This window comes from Sarcophilus harrisii, chromosome 6, assembly GCF_902635505.1.
Source record: "Sarcophilus harrisii chromosome 6, mSarHar1.11, whole genome shotgun sequence".
Lineage (NCBI taxonomy): Eukaryota > Metazoa > Chordata > Mammalia > Dasyuromorphia > Dasyuridae > Sarcophilus > Sarcophilus harrisii.
Window position 1 is genome coordinate 177,587,281 of NC_045431.1, and position 19,475 is coordinate 177,606,755.

General features: G+C 42.4%; 1 protein-coding gene across 1 annotated transcript in view; it reads right to left on the bottom strand.

Moving 5' to 3' along the window:
• The window catches only part of SLC7A2 (solute carrier family 7 member 2), a 61,358-nt gene that overhangs the window by 35,171 nt on the left and 6,712 nt on the right, over positions 1-19,475 (bottom strand).

A 19,475-nucleotide genomic window follows, 5' to 3' on the forward strand; every position in this document is an offset into this window, starting at 1 on the left:
TTTCCATGCCCCTCTTTAAGCCAAAAGATTCTATATTAATAGCATACATTGTTTTCTTACTTCTGTTTCATAGATAGCACAATTCTAACAGCAAAAGTTTTTTTTCATTAAAACTTTTTATTTACAAAACATATGCATGGGTAATTTTTTTTAACATTGATCCTTGCAAAGCCTTCTGCTCCAACGTATACCCTCCTTATACCTTATACCTTTCACCCCCTCCCCTAGAGGGCAGGTAGTCCAATACATGTTAAATATCTAACAGCAAAAGTTAAAAAAAATACAAAGCCATGCCCTCTTTGTGACTCTAAAGCACAGTATGGTGGAGAAGGCTCTAGTGTGAGAAGTCGGGAAAAACCTGGATTCAAGTTCTACTTTGAATATATACTAGCTATGACAGTGGAAAAGTAGTTATTTAACATTTCTGAGCCTCAGTTTTCTTGTTTGTAAAATGGGGACAATACTCATAATCATAATTTCTTAAGGTAAAAACAAAACACTGTAGTCAGCTTGCACCATCCCTCAATTTTTTCTTCCAGAGAATACTTTCCCTTTTGGAGACTTAGGTCTCTCAGATTGCCATTTGTACATTCCCACTTTTAGCACCACACACTGGGAATATTTTATGAATCAAAGCCTAGATTTTCACTCTGGTTGCTCTCCATGGTGAATTTCCAAGTGGGTCATGAGCCAAAGACAAGTATAATCTAGTGCATTGGGCTTGCTGCAAAATATCTTAATCTACTACACACATGCATATACACATACATATGTAAATACATGCAAATACTCATACATATGTACAGATACTCATAGATATATACTCACACTCATTCTCTCTCTCTCTCTCTCTCTCTCTCTCTCTCTCACTCTCTCTCTCTCTCTGTAAAACTAACAACTGCCACTTACCTAACATTTAAAGTTCACAAAGCCCAAGTTATATTAGCTCACTTGTTCCTAACAATCATGAGAGGGAGGGCTACCATCCTGGTTTTACAGATGATGAAACTGAGGCACATAAAAGTGACTTACTTAGACCCCAGAGCTAGTAAGTGTCTGAAGGAGGATTTAAACTTAGGTCTTTCAATATTGTGTCCATAAGGTCCCTTCCAGTTCAGTGACCTCAATGATGAAGAGTACAAATGAGACTGAAATCCTTGGATTCTCATTTCTTAGAATTTTATAGTCCAAATTTTGGGAAGTTTAAAGATTTTTGTTTGTTTAAAGCAAAAGACTAATCACCCTTTCTTCCCGCTAGGCAAGTTCAAGCCACTAGCCTTCTTTGTGCACATATGCTAGAATTCTTCCATTGAAATCAAAACTTCTCTGTTGGCACAGAGATCTCCATACTACCTGTCACACCTACCTCAGGACCAAGGACAGGGCTCGGTACAGAGTCAATAGTCACCACATTCTCGGCCATCACCATTGAGGGTACTAAATGTTGGACTCTCCAATCACTGCCTATATCTTTCTTTGTACAGGAATCTGCATACAACTGACACTTAATTGGTGCTCTCTCCATTATACTAGAGTTGAATTCTATCTCCCACTTAGAAATATCAGACATTATGATTCAATAGCCCTTCTAACCCTAAAAAGACAATGGAGGGGGCAGCAAGTTGGTGCAGTAGATAGATAGAGCACCAACTCTGAAGTCAGGAAGACCTGAGTTCAAATCTGGCATCAGACACTTAACACTTCCTAGCTGTATGACCTTGGGTAAGTCACTTAACCCCAATTACCTAAGTAAAAAAAAAAAGACAATGGAGGAATAAAAAAAAATCAGCCTCTGACTAACAGGCAAGAAGGCTGAGCACCCTAATGAAATTTCTCTTCCAATTTTTGGAGACACCGCCTTTCCTAGATGCATTGTAGCCCATTTCCTTTGGGTCTCTACCTGATTTCTTCATACCTCCTGGGACTGGAGCAGAGTCCAACACTTTCAACACTTATCAGCTTTGGGGTTCCCTTTGAGTTTTAATTTCTTACTCTAAAGAATAAGAATATTGCACCCTATGGCTTCTAAGGACGCTGTCAGCTTTGAGCCAGAGCAAGGAAGAGGATTTGGCAATCCCTGGACTAAGAGCAGTTCCAGAGGCCTCCCAATGCGGATTTTATTTCAGAACCTGGACACAAACCACTAGAAAGCCACTCACTCTTGGAAACAAGGGTAGTTTTGAGAGGAATCTGTTGAATAAAGTGAATTCCTACAAAACACAAAGTTCCCCCCTTCATTATTCATTAATCAAAAAAACCCTGAGACAATTCATCCCAGAGTTACATCAAGATCCTTTCTTCACCTTAAAGAGTGGCTATCTATGTCAGAGCCTAGGATCTACATGTGTCTCTTGAGGAAAATTTAAAAGCAGCTTTTTTTCCCCAATAAAGCTGCTTTCACTGAAGCCTCAGAATGTAACCCACACCCATGCCCACCCCCAGCCATCTCATCAGCCAGGGTTTAAAGTTAGTGTGCATAAGACACATAGGGGAAAAGAGAGACTTCCAAGATATCTGGCCATGAAGGCAGCACTGTGAAATCTTAAAAAATGGACCCACCACGAGAGTACGTACCTGTCCACAAATAACTCCCCCTCTGCTTGTCAATAGCTACTGAAAGGAAAGTCCCACACAAGTAGAAGAAGCCTAGATGGGAGACTGTTCAATATGGTGAATAGTGGCAGGTCAAGGAAACAGGTCTAGCTGATCAAGGAGACATAATTCTTATTTTAGGCAGAGCAGAGCAGGTCAAAAAGCTCCCAGAAACCCTCTTGCCACTGAAACCTCATCCTCAGCTGAGACTGCCCACATCCAACCAGTAGTACCACTTAGGGAAGTATTTCTAACCCGGAGTACAGAGAATGAGGATAATTGTGAATAGAGATTAGAGATTAAAAGAATACAATCACATATTGCTCTTGTGCAATAGTCACAAGGTACAACCCATTTCTTGGGCATTGTATAAAGCACTTGACAAGAGCTCAGGGAACTAGTCATGGGGAATTATTTCCCTTTTGACAGATGAAGAAACTGAAGTTCTTTCAAGTTAGGTCAGTGACTGGCCCAAGAAGTGGAAGCAAACAAGGAGCAGATGGGCTTCAGCCCCTGCAGTTTAAATCTCTCTCAGCTGTCCTGGGGGAATGCAGGCTTGCCCTACAGAGTCAAAGACATCATAGCCAGCTCTGTTCCCTTTAGCCTGGGGAGGGTTCCAGGAGAAGGCTATCTTGAAAACTTTTAGAATCTTAAAATTTTAGAATTTTATAAATCTTAGAAATCTAAGAAACCTTAGAAAGCTTATAATAGAACTGGAGCCAGAAAGCTGGGGAAGGAGGAGTTCATTTTGGAGGAGGAGAAGGAGAAAACCTAATTTAGACCATCACCAGAAATCTAAGAAATCTTAAAAAGCTTTAGAATAGAACTGGTCCCAGAAAGCTGGGGAAGAGGAATTCCATTCCAGTTTTTGGAGTAGGCTGAGAGGGAGAAGGAGGAGATAATTTAATTCAGACCATCACCAGAAACTAAGGATATTAAAGTGAGCAGCTAGGTGCCACTGCAGGGGATAGAGCACCTGCAGTAAGCAAGGAAGAACTGAATTAAAACCTAATATTTCGACAAGACATTTTGGGTCTCACCCATGACATCCTTGCAGGTTAGCAAGTGGTCCCAGATCACGGATAACTTCAAAGCTTTAAGGCTACTTCTCCACCATGAGGAAGCCCTGAGAGGATGTCTAGGGTAGAGGTCAACATTAGTCCTTCCCATAAAAGACCCCAGAAGACCCAATAAGATGGAGGTTTCAAAAGGAGGATAACCTGGGACCCAGTGACTACAAACACTTCTTTCTCCTTTCCAAAGGTGGTTATTTATGAGAATCACATGAATCCTCAACAAGAGGACCCTGGAGTTCTCCTCGTTTCCTTAGAGAGAAGTTTCCCATACTGTAGACAGACTGGAAGCAAAGAGCTCTGAGGAGGAATGTGTTAAAATACCCTAGCACACCAAGTCAGATGCAGATGGAGGTCTGCCAATAAATAGTCTTGTTGTGAGATAGGCACGCTAAACTGGGATGAAACAGTATCCAGCCTGACATTCAAGCAAGACAGGAAAATTGCAGGCTGATGTGTCCGTCGCCAGCTTCTCCACCTCCTCAGATTTCTGCTACCAACTAGGAACGAATGAAGTCTGAGCCTCAGTTTCCTCATCTCTAAAATGGAGATATTACTACTCCTGGCAAAAGCCTGGGAACAAGTTATAAAAGGGATAATTTATGAACATGTAGAAAGGAAAAGGGTCTGATTTCATCAAGCACTGATTAAGCAAAGCCATCTTTATTTCCTTTTTTTTTTTTTTGACAGACTGAACTAGAAGATCAGAGTAATGCTATATATAGTTCAGAGTTTCTCCAGTGATTTGAGGATCCAAGAGTCAGAGAATCTGAGGGGGAGGGTGTCAAAACCATGTTCACAATAATGCTACGACATTCTTCATTAAAAATACCTTTTCCTTTTTTTGTGACATATCCATGGGAAGCCAGACTGTCTTTGTAGACTTCAACCAAAATAGCATATTCCCAAAAGATTGAATGCAGATGCTGATGTAAGAATCCAACTGGCTTATGTTAAATCAGACATTAGAGGCTTGTAAAAAATGTGTAAAGAATGCTATTCTTTTCATTGAATTTTTTTTATTTTTCTTTAAAATGTTATTTGAGTTAAAATGTAGCAATGAGTTTATCATTTTAAAATGAATTACATTTTAAAAATCCAGTTTTATTTTCTACTATGGTAAATATCAAGAAATATTTTAGCTTTTGAGGAGGGTCCTCAATAATTTAAGAGCATAAAGAGGTCCTAAGATCAAAAATTGGCAAACTACTGCTATAGAGGAAATATTTGACCAAATCTCTTATGGAAAAACTATCTATGGAAAGAAGTACTAGAGACTGCTGTCGGTAGGATATTTTGAAAATATATACAATTTGATTAATCGCTTGGGCTTGTCTAATTTGACAATGTACTGTATGAATCAAGATCTAAAAAAAGAATACTGACAAGCTAGAACAATGGAGTGAACTAAGATGAATTTAATATAAAGTCTTATGCCTCAGTTCAAAAAATCAAGGTTATGAGTTCAAAAAGGAAATGGGGGTGGCAATGCTTGGGCAAAAATTCATGGAAAAAACACTCGTTTGGAGAGTTTGGCCGAGTGTGAGTCCAACATTAGGCAGTAGTGAGATGTGGCAGCCAACAGCTGCCTCTATGGGAAATGAATCTTGCTGCTTCTACTCTCATCGGGCCACATCTGGAGGATGGAATTCCATTCTGAGCATTATATTTTAGGAAGTGGGATGGAACCTGAAAGAGAGATGGCTCAGAGCCATCATCTATGATACATCAGCTGTTTAATTACCTGATCATATGGAAAAGAGATAAAACTTGTCCTGTTTGGTCCCAGGGAACAGAACGAGGAGCGATGGGAAAGGCGGGGAGGAGTGATCAAGCTGGTTATAATTAAGAACATCTAGGCTTGATAGAGGGTAGATAGGTGGAACAGTGTCCAGAGTACCTGGCTTGGAGTAGGAAAATCTGAGTTCACATCCAGTCTCTGACAGTGTGTGATCTTGGGCAAGTCACTTATTCCTGCCTGCCTCAGTTTCTTCATCTATAAAATGAACTGGAGAAGAAAAGACAAATGACTCCACTATTTCTTCTAAGAAAACACCAAAATGAGTCACAAAGAGTTGAACATGACTGAAGCTGAACAATAAAGACTTGACGTAAAGAAAAACTTCTTAAAAATTAAAACTGTCCCAAAGCAAAGAAGGCTGTTTTGGATAGCCAGGTATCAGTGTCAGTAGATAAAATGCATGCTTACTGGTTGTGTTAGAAAGGGATTCCCTGATTCAGATACAGTTGGGCTTCAAAAATCCCTTTCAATTTGAAATCAGTAATGTGTCCTCCCCCCCTCTCAGGGTTACTGGGAGAAAAGGGCTCTTGAATCTTTAAAAAGCTGTGGAAACAAAATTGATTTATTGCTCACGTAATGATTTAGCAAGAGTACCATGGTGTTGCTGTGTATGCCGGTTTGGTGGCAACGGGTATGGGGTGGAATCCCAGCCAGGCTATTTATAATCGAGTCGACGTGGACAGATTCCTTCACTGGGATTGAGTTTCCTCACCTGTAAAGTGAGAGCACCAGGATGTCTCCCAGCTCTTAAACCTACGAAGTCAACCCAAAACAAAGGTCAAATGGCAGAGCTGAGTTTGAATCGTTTGAGGAATAGGGAAGAGTATCATGACATCAGTGCAATGCATTCATTCTGTGCAAGAGCCAGAGATGCAAAGAATAACCAGTCCTTTCATCCAAGATTTAATTCAATTCAATTCAATAAAGATTTGTTGAGCACCTAATATGTTCCTTGTACTGCACTAAATCCTGAAGATACAGGAGAAAAATATATTTCCTGCCTTCAAGAAGTTTACAATCCAATGGGAGAAATCAATGTTCAAAGGAAGCCAAGAGGGATGAGAGGTGGGCAGCAAGCTCATGGCTCTGTGTTAGGGAGTTATCAGGAAACAGTTGTAAGTCCATTGAGGAAGAAAGTTCAGGGAGGAGCTTGGTGCTCCACCCTCCAGCCCTCCAATCGGAGGGGAGAGTAGCCAAACCTGAGTCATTCTTCCTGGTGAAGAGATTTCAAGTGATCAACTGGGAGTGGGGGAGCCCCAGAGTGGGGAGATGATGTTCCCCGGAGGCAAAGTCAGGCAGAGCTGCTGATGGAAAATGGAGCTCTGGCTTCTAGGAGATTATTATTTGTTAGCCATTAGTAGACATCATTAGACGGGGACATGGGTGCTCCATGGTTCTAGTGTAGGTCTTCTGGAGGAAAAAAAATTGGGAAAAATTTTACTTCCTATTAATTGGAATTGGGAACATTTCCAAAAAAGAGCCTGGAAAACAAGCTGAGGGTCTTGTTTTTGTTTCTCCAATCTAGAAAAGAGCTAGAAAAAAAATCTCACATTTTATATAGACCAACCCTTCATTGTACAGATTAGGAAACTGAGACCAGGGAATGAAAATATTTGTTCAAGGTACAAAAGTTTTTTCCACTGACCCAAGATGATTTCATGTGGCAACTCCCAAACACTGGCCTTTCAGACCAAGATATCCTAAGCCTCTTTTAGTCTTGGAGAAGCAGCAGAAGTGAGACCACAGTTCTAAGCAATCCCAATAGTCTTTGGACAGATAATGCCATCTGCATCCAGAAAAAAAAATATGGAGATTGAATGTAAATCAACCCATGCTGTGTTCACTTTTTTTGTTTTTTTTTTTTTCTCTCCCATAGTTTTTCCTTTTTCTCTGATTTTTCTCTCCAACATGATTCATAAAGCAATGTGTATTAAAAATAAATAAAATTTTTAAAAAAGAAGTGAGACCACAGAAGGACCCAGAGAAAAGCATCTACATTCAGGTTCATTCCAAATAAGCAGCATGGTAAGGTGCAAAGGTGTGAAATCAAAAGCCATGTGCAGGCTTGGAAAACTAATACTGTCCCTAAGTTCTGGGCATGTGTGACTTTTGGTAGGTCTCCTCACTGGGTCCTAGCTTTGCATAAAACAAGGGGGTTGGACTAGGTAGTACCTCTGGGTTCCTGGATCAAATATGAAATCCTCATTAGCCAGTAAGCCCTTTATAGCCTGCCCCCCATGACAACTATTCACCTCATCAACAGTCCTAGTCCTTCTGGCCTTTTGCCCAAGATACTGATCCTACTCTCTGGAATGTTTTTTCTTCTCCTCCTCCTCTTCTTCATCCTCCTCTTCTTCCTCTTGCTCCTCCTCCAATCCCCAACTTCTTTCAAGATTCAGTTTAGGAATCACCTTTTTTCTGCAAGAGACTTTTCCTGGTCCTGCCTCAGCCCAACCACCAAAGGTCCCCCTATATGTGGTTCATATGTATACTTTACACTATGGACATATGTACATGTACACATATATAACACACCTATTTATATATGCATAGGAATGCATATGCATCATTGTTGTGTGTGTATATACTCTCTCCTCACCTAGGATGCTGGGTTGCAAGCCCAGGGGCATAATAGGTGCATCAAAGATGCTGGCTGGCTCAATAAACCTATAGTCCCATTAATTACCTATATCTCATTGAATGACTTCCCTAAGGAGGAAGGCTCCACAGAATAGCTTGAGGACCCTAAGGCTAGGTTCCCTGCATTGTCCCTTACTAGCTCCCTGACCCGAGATGTTTGCTCATCTCTCCTGTGGAGGTCACACTTGCATTCTCACATCAGAGCCTTGGATCTGGTGCCCACCTCCACTCCCACCCCCCCCAGGACCCTCTCACTCTATGCCCCCCATACCTGCGGACAGCCAATGGTCTCTTCTCACCTTTGCATCTGGCTCCCCCAGAGCCCTACATGAGAGTTCTTAAATTGAATTATCTGTAGTAAATTAAAACACATCCAGGGTCCTACTGTTGACTCCTCCAACTAGCTCTGTCTATCCTGGACTTTAAAACATCTGGCAGTCATGGTTTTGCTCATTTTTCTGCATTCGAAACAGATCATGTTCTGTCAGCCACTGCAAATTCCTCCCTTTGTGTTTCCAGTTGCTGAGATTTTGGCTTGGCTGGGCTCAGTCTGATGGTTATCAGGCCGGGCCAGTCCCCCTTTCTACAAGCAGAACACATTCTACGGCCTCCCACTGGGTTTGGAAGGGGCTGGGGAGGCTCTGTTCTGTTCAGCTATAGTACTCGCTCTTGGTGTCTGTATGCATCATTGTTATTCCAAACAAGTAAAAATGGGATCCAGTGGAAAGCTCTTGGGGCCTCACCAGCAAAATAAGCAGCTTGGATTTGAATTCTAGTTGATAGTTTGGCCATTTGGCATGGGACACTGGAAAGACCACTGGCACTGGTGTGCAAGAGTCTCTGGTGCTTACTATTTAACTTTGGATAGGTCAGATCTTCAGTCTGTTCATCTGTGGAAGGACAGGATGGCATCAGATGACCATGAGATCTATTTTCAGCTCAAGGTCAATGACCCTCCTACTGGGATGACCTTGGGAGCTCACTCCCTTTCCCTGTAATTTTCCAAGGCAGGTGGAGTAGCGTCATCTCCAAAGGGTTGATGGTCCTCTATACATATCCTCCTGCCTGATTCCTGGTTTGTGTTGAACATCAGCCAGCCTATTTACCCTGACCATGAGCCTTGTCACCGGGGTGGTTACCCTTCACATGAGTTACAAAGTCACCAGAGGAATAACAGAAAGTTCTTCAATTCAATAGCATTCAAATACTTGTTCATATATCAGCGAAAAAAAAATTTGCCACACGATCCTGAAACGTTATTTATTTATCCATCAATCCATCCATCTGTATTTCTATATATCTATCATCTATCCATTTTCTATTCATCTATCTATCTACCTACCTACCTATCTATCCATACATCATCCATCCATCCAACCATTTATCTATCTCATCTCTCTCTCTCTCTCTCTCTCTCTCTCTCTCTCTCTCTCTCTCTCCTCCTTCTGCTTTTGGATGGGAACCATTGTAACTATAATTAGCCAGGTAAAGATGAACCCTAAAGTGACTACCTGCAAACCCAAGAGCCTTGCAATGGCAGTAAGGTCTACAGAAGTACCGACCTCACAGTGTTGGCTGAGCAATGTAGATACCTAGATTCTAGTCCCCAAGCCTGCCACCAAGTGGTGGTGGGACACTGGCCTTCCATGCCCTCCTCTGGAAAAGGAGGGGAGCGCTAAAGTTCCTTCCAGCTCTTAAACTTTGGTCCCATGAACCTATGAAAGAAACTTGAATTTGCTTCTTTATGAAAGACAAGAGTGACTATGTCCTTTTAACTGTACTCCAAGATAGACACTCAAGGAAGATACTGACTGATTTCTATGTCTACCGAAAGTGCTCAGCAAGGGAGGGGGAGCCCACAACAGCAGCAGGTCCCACGACCCCTAGCTGCTACACTCAGGGCTCCCAACTCCAACATCACAATTCAAACATCTTCCATGCCAGCCAAGTGATAGAATGTTCCCTAGCAGAGAGTTTATTTGGAAGGACCCAGATCTCAAACCCAACCCTCAGAAAAACCTAATGACCAAGAAAGCCCTTCATGTCAGTGAGCAATAGTTTCTTTTCTTTTTTTAAGTACAAAATCAGGGAAAGAAAATACTTGTTAGTTTAAAAAGGAAACTTAAAAACAATTTCTTAAGTGAAGAGGTAGGATGAGATAACTCTTAAAGCCTTTTACCAGCTCTAAACCTGTTCTCCAGTGAGCTTATGGAGTAGCTCATTGTATCTAAGTCCGACTTGTCGTAGAGGGAAACCTGCAAGGGGCACTTTTATGAGCTGGCAGCCTCTGGGCAAGAATGCATCCCTGAGGATATTGAAATGTCCAGAAACATTTCTTCATCCCAGACCCCCTCCTCAGATCAAACACCTCTGCATTTGGCAATCGCTCCTTCAGTTTAAAGGTTCATCTGATGCAACGTGACTTTATGACCAGGTTACAATCCCAGAGCCCTGTTTCCTCATATCTCGTTCCCAGCATCCTCTGCATAGGTTTAAGGAAGGTCACACTGCTACCCCCAGCACCCATGCCACCTTGCCCTCACATGCCTATAGTATGGTTTCTGCCAGGCCAGAACAAAGCCCTGCCTTGCTCCAACCTGAAAAGCCAAAAATGTTGAGGGAAAATGGCATCTAAGTATCTATAATCACCACGGAAGGGAAGGCAACCTTCATTTGAGTCTAGTTCAGGCCCCAGAAGTTCCAAGGAACCAAGAGAGTAAGGTGGAGAATGGGGAGAAAGCAAGGCAGGAAGGTCCCAAATGCTAGTCTAGTAGACCAGCCTCCTCAGGGTCTCCTTTATGAGTAAGAGGAAGGAAGGTCCCAAATGGTTTAAAACTAGTTCTTCCCCTTTCTAAAGGGTTTTAAAGTTGATCCACTTGTGAGTTCAAGAAAAGGAAAGCTAAGAGAGATGGTGAGGTGGTCTGAGCTACGCCATTAAGAAGCTTCAGATTCTCTGGACTCCCAGAACTGATTCCTCTTCTAGCCTGCTCACAAGGGGCTAGGCTGGTTGATCCATCAAGATTCCTTCCCAGTCACACATTCATCTGGGGCTAAAGCACATTTCCTTCCCTTCAGAAATCCTCTGAGAAAAGAAAGATTTCTGGAAAATCTCTCAGGATAAGTGGTTTTAGAGCAGGCCAGCTGCCTGGGGCAACCTCCCACTGACAGCTGTGAGTGTGTACTCTTTCCCAGTCTCTTCCTGCCTCACCACTTCCCGTCTCTCCTTCCATCACCCCCTTCCCCCATCTCTGTGCATTTACAAGATGGGAAACATACTGAGGGCTGCTCTGCCAATCAGCTTGGTGGGAAAGCTCTACTGGGATCCAAAGACAGGTTGGGATGGAGAAGACTCCTACCTGCCACACACACTGTCAGAGTGGATATCTCTAGATCCCATGTGAAACAGAGAAAGATGTGGCTCCACTGGGGCAGTGAGAAGAGCAGGGTCCAAAAGCACTGGCTATATGACCGCTGACAATTAAGTCCCTTTTCTGAGCCTCAGTTTCCCCATCAGCAAAGTTGAGGATCGAGGCTAGATTATCTCTTACACTTACTGTTCTAAACCTAGAATCCCATGAAATACAGGTCTTAAGACTGAGTGAATCAGCTCTCCTGATGAAAAATCCAAAGTCCCCAATGCTTTGCTTTCCATCAATAACTTGCTTTTCAAGTTTCCTTCTTATTCTTGTCATCCAGATCGGAGGGTCATGAACAAGATCTCCACATATCTGCTGTGGGAGTCCCCAAAGCAGCAGCCCCCTGCTGAGCCCTCTCCCTTTCTTCCTCTCTCCCCTCTCCAGACTGGGAGAATTGAGATTACTATGTGCTGGTCCCATGTCCCTGTGCTTTGGTCTTGGCAATGAACATGGGAACATTTCTCCCTTTCCTGCTGTACATGAAGAAGTCTTTGCCATGATTGCAGGGGCAAGCCATTAGGAGGGTGACCATCTGCTCCCAGGCAGACACACCCTAAGAAAAGCATGGCTCCAAGGAGATGGATTTTCTTCCCTTGGAATCACCATGTCCTATAACCAGCCCCAGAAGCCCACTGCTGGAAGGCATCTATCCTAGAAGGCAACTATCCCCTGACCAAGGGTCCCCCTCTGCCAGACACTGGATATAGAACCGTCCAGTCTTTCCTTGAAGTCTTCCAGGGAGGAGAGCTCACTGCCTTCCAAGGAAGTCCATTCTACTTTGAGACAGCACTAATTAATTTTCCCTCACATCAAGCCAAAATTGCTTTATAATTTCTACCCACAGGTCCTTGATCTGTCCTTAGGGACTGCGGGAAGTATAGTTCCTCTTCTATGGGACAGCCTTGTCCCATACTTGAAGACGGTTCATCACACCTTCAAATCAAATTGCCTAGTTCCCATATGGCATAATCTCTCACCAGGTCTATTCAAGGCTGTTATAGAGAGAAATAGTATATGTAATGGAAAAAAAACCAAAATCACATACATGGTACAGAAGCTGGCAGTGGGTCTTTGACTATTTTATATACTAGGAGTCTTGGAAGCTTGGAGACGCCAATCCTTTTCATTATGGGGGAAACTGAGGTTCAAAGAAGATACGAGAAAAGTCACATAGCTACTAAGTGGTAGGGCTGAAACGATGGTCTCAGTAACTCCCTACTCAAGAGTTCTGCTGTTATTGTCCCTCTGCTCTGTTTGGGTTAAATAAATTTTCTGTCTTCAAAACTGGAAAAAAACCCTCTGTTTTTATATCTGCTCTGTTAGCCAAGTCCAGGATGTTTTTCTCTTCAATGAGAATCCATTATCACTGGTCACACCTCCACTGAAAGGTTAAGCCTTGCCTTGGACAGCAATAAGTACCTCTGTAAAAGTACACACTAGCCCGGCAAACAAGAGCAGAAGGTGTGAGAGGGACATGTGGTTCAATGAGCCCACCTTTGGCCAGGTTAGGCCGGTCTCCAAGGACGGGAAGTTGCACTGGTACAGATAGTTTTCTCACTTGAAGTTCTCTGTAGAGTTCAACCACATCACTCCTTTACTCAATAAACAACAAGGGCTCACTATTACCTCAGGTCTAAATACAAAATTCTCTGTTTGGCATTTAGAGATCTTCATCACCTCCCCCTTCCTAATTTTCCAGTCTCCTTGTATCTTATTACTCACATACTCTTTAATTCAGCAACACTAGCTTCCTAGCTGTTCAGTGAATAAGAAGACCTTCTCAAACTCCATTTTCTCAGGTTATTTCCTATACCTGGCCATTCTCCCCCTTATATCTGCCTCTTGGCTTCTGTCAAGTCCCAACTAAAAATCCCATCTGTCAAAGGGTTCTAATGCCTTCTGTCCATTCATTTCCCCTGTTTATCTTGTATATAGCTTGCTTTGCATTTATTTACATGTGTCTTCAACATTAGAATGTAAGTTACTCCACCACAGAGGCTTAGCACAGTGCCTGACACATAGTAGGTTCATTGATACAGAGCTTAAGTATAGATTCCCACACATACTTAAAAGTTGTAAATAATACACTAATTGCATGTACTTCAACGCTTACATCTGATACCAGTCGAAACTACCAAATACAGGGCAAATTCTTTCCTTTCTTCAGTTTTATCAGCTGTCAAAATGAGTGTGGGACTGAGTTCCTTTCAGATGTAGACCTGGGATCCCAACCTCTCTCCTCGGGATTTTAGTCTCCCTAGGACACTGAAGGATGCTCTAGGATCTTCTCTGAGCCATCTCAGCTCTCCCTCCAAGCACTCAAACTCTGCCAGCTGTAAACTGCATCAGCTGCAATTGGAGTACATTGCTTTTCAAACACAACGACACCTCAGGGTTCAGGAACTCAAGAAGGGGACTTCCCTTTGCTCAAAGACAGTCCAGAAGGACTCTCTGGTCACTGGCCCAGATTTTCCAAGTGCAGAATCAGTTACACCATCCAACAAAGGATTTAAAATTTGGATCTCAATGGAGCTGTGGGTGGTGGGTGGGAGGATGAAAACCAGAAAGAAGGGGATCTTTGCTCTAAAGACCACATAGCTAGCACCCCCTTCTCTTCCCCCCCCCCATAGAATGACCAGCTGCAGTACCCCGAGTGGCCGGCAGCTGTCACCAGCACCCACATCCCTGGGTTTTGTGACCCGCTCTCCTTTCTAGACTTGGGGGTCTGGCTGTGTAGAGCCAAGAGACCAAGATCAGAGGGTCATAAATGACCTGGAGAGGTGGGGAGGGCAGCTAGGCCAGCTGCTCAGCGTGCCAAGGAGGTGTACAGGGGGTTGTCACCGGTTACAAGCAAGCAGCCTGCCCAGACAACAGCCCAGATCCTTGTAAATCCAAAGTTCTGGCTGCCACCCCCTAAATCCCCTAAGCCAAAGTTTCTTAAACTATAGGTTACAACCCCATATAGCATCATGTTATTCAATGTGGGGGTTGTGAAAAATTTGGCAACGGTAAAAGGTACCAAATAATCCATCAAGATTTAATTGTTTATGTAAAAATAAACAAGCACATCCAAAAAATTAGTATGCAAATTTATTTTCATCTTTAATAACTGGCAAAATTATATGTATTGTTTTTAAATAAATTTCTTTACAATTTATTATCACTAAATGTTTGATTTTATAATATTTTATAATACTGAGGTCATGTAAAAGTTTCTCAGGCAAAAAGGGTCTCAAGTAGAAAAAGTTTAAGAAGACTTGCTCTAAAGAAGGGGAGAGAATCAGAGAAGAATGTCCTCTTCCCACTTCACTCCTGCCTTAAGAAAAAAGGAAAGAAGGAGAGGGGAAAGGAGGAGAGGAGGAGAGGGGAGGGGAGGGGAGGGAGAAGAAAGGAAGGGAAAGGAAGGGAAAGGAAGGAAAGGGAGAAGGGAGGGAAGGGGAAGAGAGTGGCAAGGAGAGGGAAGGAAGGAGAGGGAGAAAAAAGTGGGTTTTTACTATTATTATTATTATTGTTATTATTATTATTATTATTAAAGAAGCGAAATCTGCAGCCCGGAATAGTAGACAGATTTGCCCAACTTTACACTTGAGACTGAACCAGAATTTGAACCAGATTTTCTGACCCCGGAGAGTGCAGCATGGTTGCCATACCCTGGGGCAGTGAGGCGCTTTTCCTATTAGGCCCCAGGCTCAGGAAAACATTTCAAGAAGCTACAAAAGTTTAATTTTAGAAGTGACCACACAGTGCCATGTTTGGCACTTCAAAGGCCTCAGTCAATACGATGAGAATAATGTAAATAGGCTATCAATTATTCACCAGGATAAAATGCATTATCCACAAAAGTTTTATGCAAAGTCTGCTTTTTGTGCGTTTGGTTCATTGAACTAAGTGCAAACCATCTGTTACCTAACACTCTCAGAGAAAGAAAAGATTCAAACATTGATATGAGACAGAAGAGATCACTGGAGTTAACCCGGGTTTATGGGGATGAAACACCATTTTTGGAAACTTAACCCTTAAAAAGACTGGAGAAGGGGCTCAGGTCTCGATATCACTGGGTGAGGAAACACTATCAATGCAGGTGGGCACCTTCTAGTCTTCCTCTTTGCAAGAACTGATCCAAATTACTAGGATGGGAAGCACCCATCCCAGAGGTGGAGCTTTTAATTGATTCCCCAATCACAGAAACTAATTGTTGATCCCTTTCTTCTCCCCTGCCCCAATCAACTGCTTGCAAGATCTTCCCGATAAGTTTTAAAAAACTAAGAATTATTTTAAAAAATAATCTAACCAGGGCCACTAGGTGTTGCAATGGATAGAACACCAGCCTTGGAGTCAGGAGAACCTGAGTTCAGATTCTATCTCAGATACTTGACCCTTATTATCTTTGTGACCCTGAGCAAGTCACTAAACCCTGTCTAGAAGAAACAACAACAAATTAATCTAACCCATTTAAAAAATAGCAGATTTTTTTTAAAGTCTCTGCTTATCAAAATCTAGACTATAAGTGGACCATGAGCTTCAAAAATCAGTAGTCCTACCCAGCAACCAGCTGTGTTGAAAGAGATTGAAGGTCTCTCTGGTATTGGGAGACTCCTGCTGGATTCTGCTCTTAATCTATAAATCATCTAGAGGGTCAAGCTCAGGTCACATTTGGAATAAAATGTTTAATTCCCAGGTAGGCACCCCTTTTAGGGGGATTTTTACAAAACTTGGAGGGCATCCAAGAGAAAACAAGAAGGATGGTAAAAATCCAGAGTAAGGTTGGTTGAAGAACTAAACATGTTTAGTTGGGAGACATGCAAAGACAATCTAACTCTTCTATAGTATTTGGAGTATGGAATGGAGTATTTAGAATAAGATATCTGACATCTCTACAAAGTACTGCCATTAAGTCTGGTCCTCCTACAATATCAAAATGGTGCTCTCTAGTTAGGAAGATCCCTCCCTTGCTCCTTGAGCTTCTCAGACTTTGTTTCCCATCTCTATAACAGGGGCACATAATGCTGTGTTGCTGAATTGTGGTTGAGGTAGCCAAAGGACTCTGTCCTCCATCTACCAGCAGTGTAAATTGCTCTCATAAGAGGCTCAATTTTCTGATAGCACAGTCAAAGAACAGTTTCTCAGTCATTTCCTCCCCTAGAAATGAAATTTCAGGAAAGCTGAGTGGCTCAGGTATTATTTTTGACAACTAGACTGAGTTCTGCCCCCACTCCTAGCTGTTTTTCTGGAGCATACCCATGTGCCCACAATGGCTACACTGATAAATAATTCCACACACAAATCCTACTCCAGCATCAAGCTCTCCAGATCAGAGTGTACTATGCTCCCCCACCCCTTCCTCCCGGCTGAATCACAGATGTAAATACCCCAGATGGAGGCGTTTGAGCAACAAATGGGCCATTACAGAACCACTCACCAACCAGGAAGGCAAATGGCCAAGAATTCCTCCGATAAGAAGGCTCTTTTATAATATTCTTCCCCAACATTCCTGAGCATGTGCTTACTACATTGTAAACATGATGGGTAGAATCTCCCCAGAAGGCCCTGGATTCAAATCACAGTCACTTCCTAGATGTGACTTTGGGAGAGGTTTGACCTGTATTACTTTCTCTGCAAATACTAATAAATAATCATAATCATAATCTTATAACAAGGGTTGTGTTTTTCTTGCTTTGCTATTGGGGGTGGGAGGAATAAAAGGTAGAGCTTCATGTGAGTAAAACTGAATATAGTCTCTATGTTCCCCCTTCTCCTCTGCCCTGTGCTATGGAGAAGGACTCTCCTGATCACCCAGATAGGAAACTTCCTCTCCTTCCTGCTTCATAGTATACTGCATTGGTTTGGTTATTTAAACGTTTGCTCTGTCCAGCAGAATATGGGCTCAGTAAGGGCAAAGCTGTCTTACATTATCTCTTATCATTATCTTCAATACTAGCATCCCTGGTACTGAAGACTCAAGCACAATGCTGTGGCACAGAGAAGGGACTTACTAAATGACTGTTGAGTTTAACTAAGATTCTGAGGGGAGGAGTGAGGTCAGAACAGGAGAGATAGATGGACTGAGTGGACTGATTGGAAGTCATAAAAGAAATATGTTTTTAGGAGATGTACCCCCAAGATATTTTTGTTGGATGATCGCCAAGTACAATGTGACTGGAAAGGAGAATTTCAGAATCCTACATATTGGGTGTGGGAACTTCTGAGTGACAGAGGGGTTTGCAGGCAAGATATGGAAGAAGGCAGAGATGAGTAGGGAGCTGAGAAACTGGCAAGTAAAAAAATATGGCCAGTAACTATCTTGAGGAAGAAAGGAGGTAAAATAGGGGTGGGTAGAGGACAACAACTGAAATAAAGTCTGGAAGAAACAGCAGAGTGATATGGATCTTAAAGGAAGCCATGTAAAATGAAGGAAGGAGAGGGGAGATCTAAAAAGGCTTTGGGGGAGCAGGGAGTTTGCCAACCCCTGTCTGATCCATTATGCTAGGACACAAGAAGAAAAGGGTTCAATATTGGAGAGTGTGACCAGGGATAAGATCTAGGTTTTCATGACTGTAAGACAGAAGGAATGCAGGAGGAATGTGCCCTCACTAAATTGGAGGGCACAAAGTTATAGGACACAGGACAATGGGGGATAGGGGTGGAGTTGGGCTGAGCTAGCCTAGAATACAACAGAACCCATACTCAGGAAGCACCTGTTGAATACTGATCTCTGTCCAAGGTGCTGAAGATACATGGTCCAGATGGGGGCCAAGAGGCTAAAGATCAGTAATACATATGAGAACAGTTCAGGATCACAATAGATATGCAAACCAAAGTGCTAGGTGAGAATTGAGGGAGAAGGTGGTCTCTGGGTGAAATGGATGGTAGCTGGGGAAGGTCTATATAAGCTGGATTTGGGAGAAGAAAAGAAGAAAGAGGGAAGCTATCCTAGGTGATGGGGCAGGGCAGAAGGGAGAACATAGGACTATGTTGGAACTAAGGAGTAGTAGGATAGTATGGAGCAAAGCAGTTTGTCCAAATAACAGGGTTGTATAGCTGAACCCAATTCCAGAAGGATTTGACTTGATTATTTGGCCCCAGAGGGCAGAACCAAGTCCAATGTAAGGAGGTTGTAGAAGAGCAAATGTAGGTTTAAAGTGGTTTCCTAATAATGAGGCTATCCCCAAAGGAATGGGTTATCTACCTCAATGAAGGGAAAGGTTGGATGACCGCTTGTCTGGTATGTGTAGAAGATTACTGATCAAGGATGGGCAAGTTGGCTGCTAGAGAGGAAGTCCCTTCCAATTGGAAAATTTAGGAATCACTAAGAGGGCTAGAAAGGAAATATAGTAATCCTGCATAGAAGGTCCAATGTCTAACAGAGTAAGCAAATGAGGCAATCCTGATTAAGACTTAGTTGTTTTTCTTTGTATCTCTAGGGTTTAGTTCAGGGTCTAGCACCTAGTAGGTTAATTAATAATAAATTGTCTTTTGACCAACTTCTTTCACCTCACACTGACATGTGATTGCCTAACTAATAAGTTCCATTATGAAAAAGTCTGTTTAGAAATGAGTAGAAATGATTCGATCAACACCTCCAAAGTTATGTAAAAATTTTTTCTTGGGCACTTCTGTCACTTTATAACCACCAGACCTCTATATCCCCATTTTGAAAGATGCTTCTTGAGGAGTTAGGGTCAATCAAAGGCACATCCTGTAGCCAGTCCTATGATGACAAGATACAATTAGGGAATTAGGAAGATATATCACAACTTTATGAGAATGCTGGCTAAAGAAAACACTATCTGGCTTGCTTCTCTCATTTGGGGTTTAATGGAACCATCAGCACCCAGAGAACTAGATCAAAACTTATACAATAGGTGCATGAAATACTTTATTACAGTTTGCCAAGTAACAGTCTCTCCCTCCAGTGATTCAGATTGCAACTCAGCTGGCCTTTTTATTTTGTTC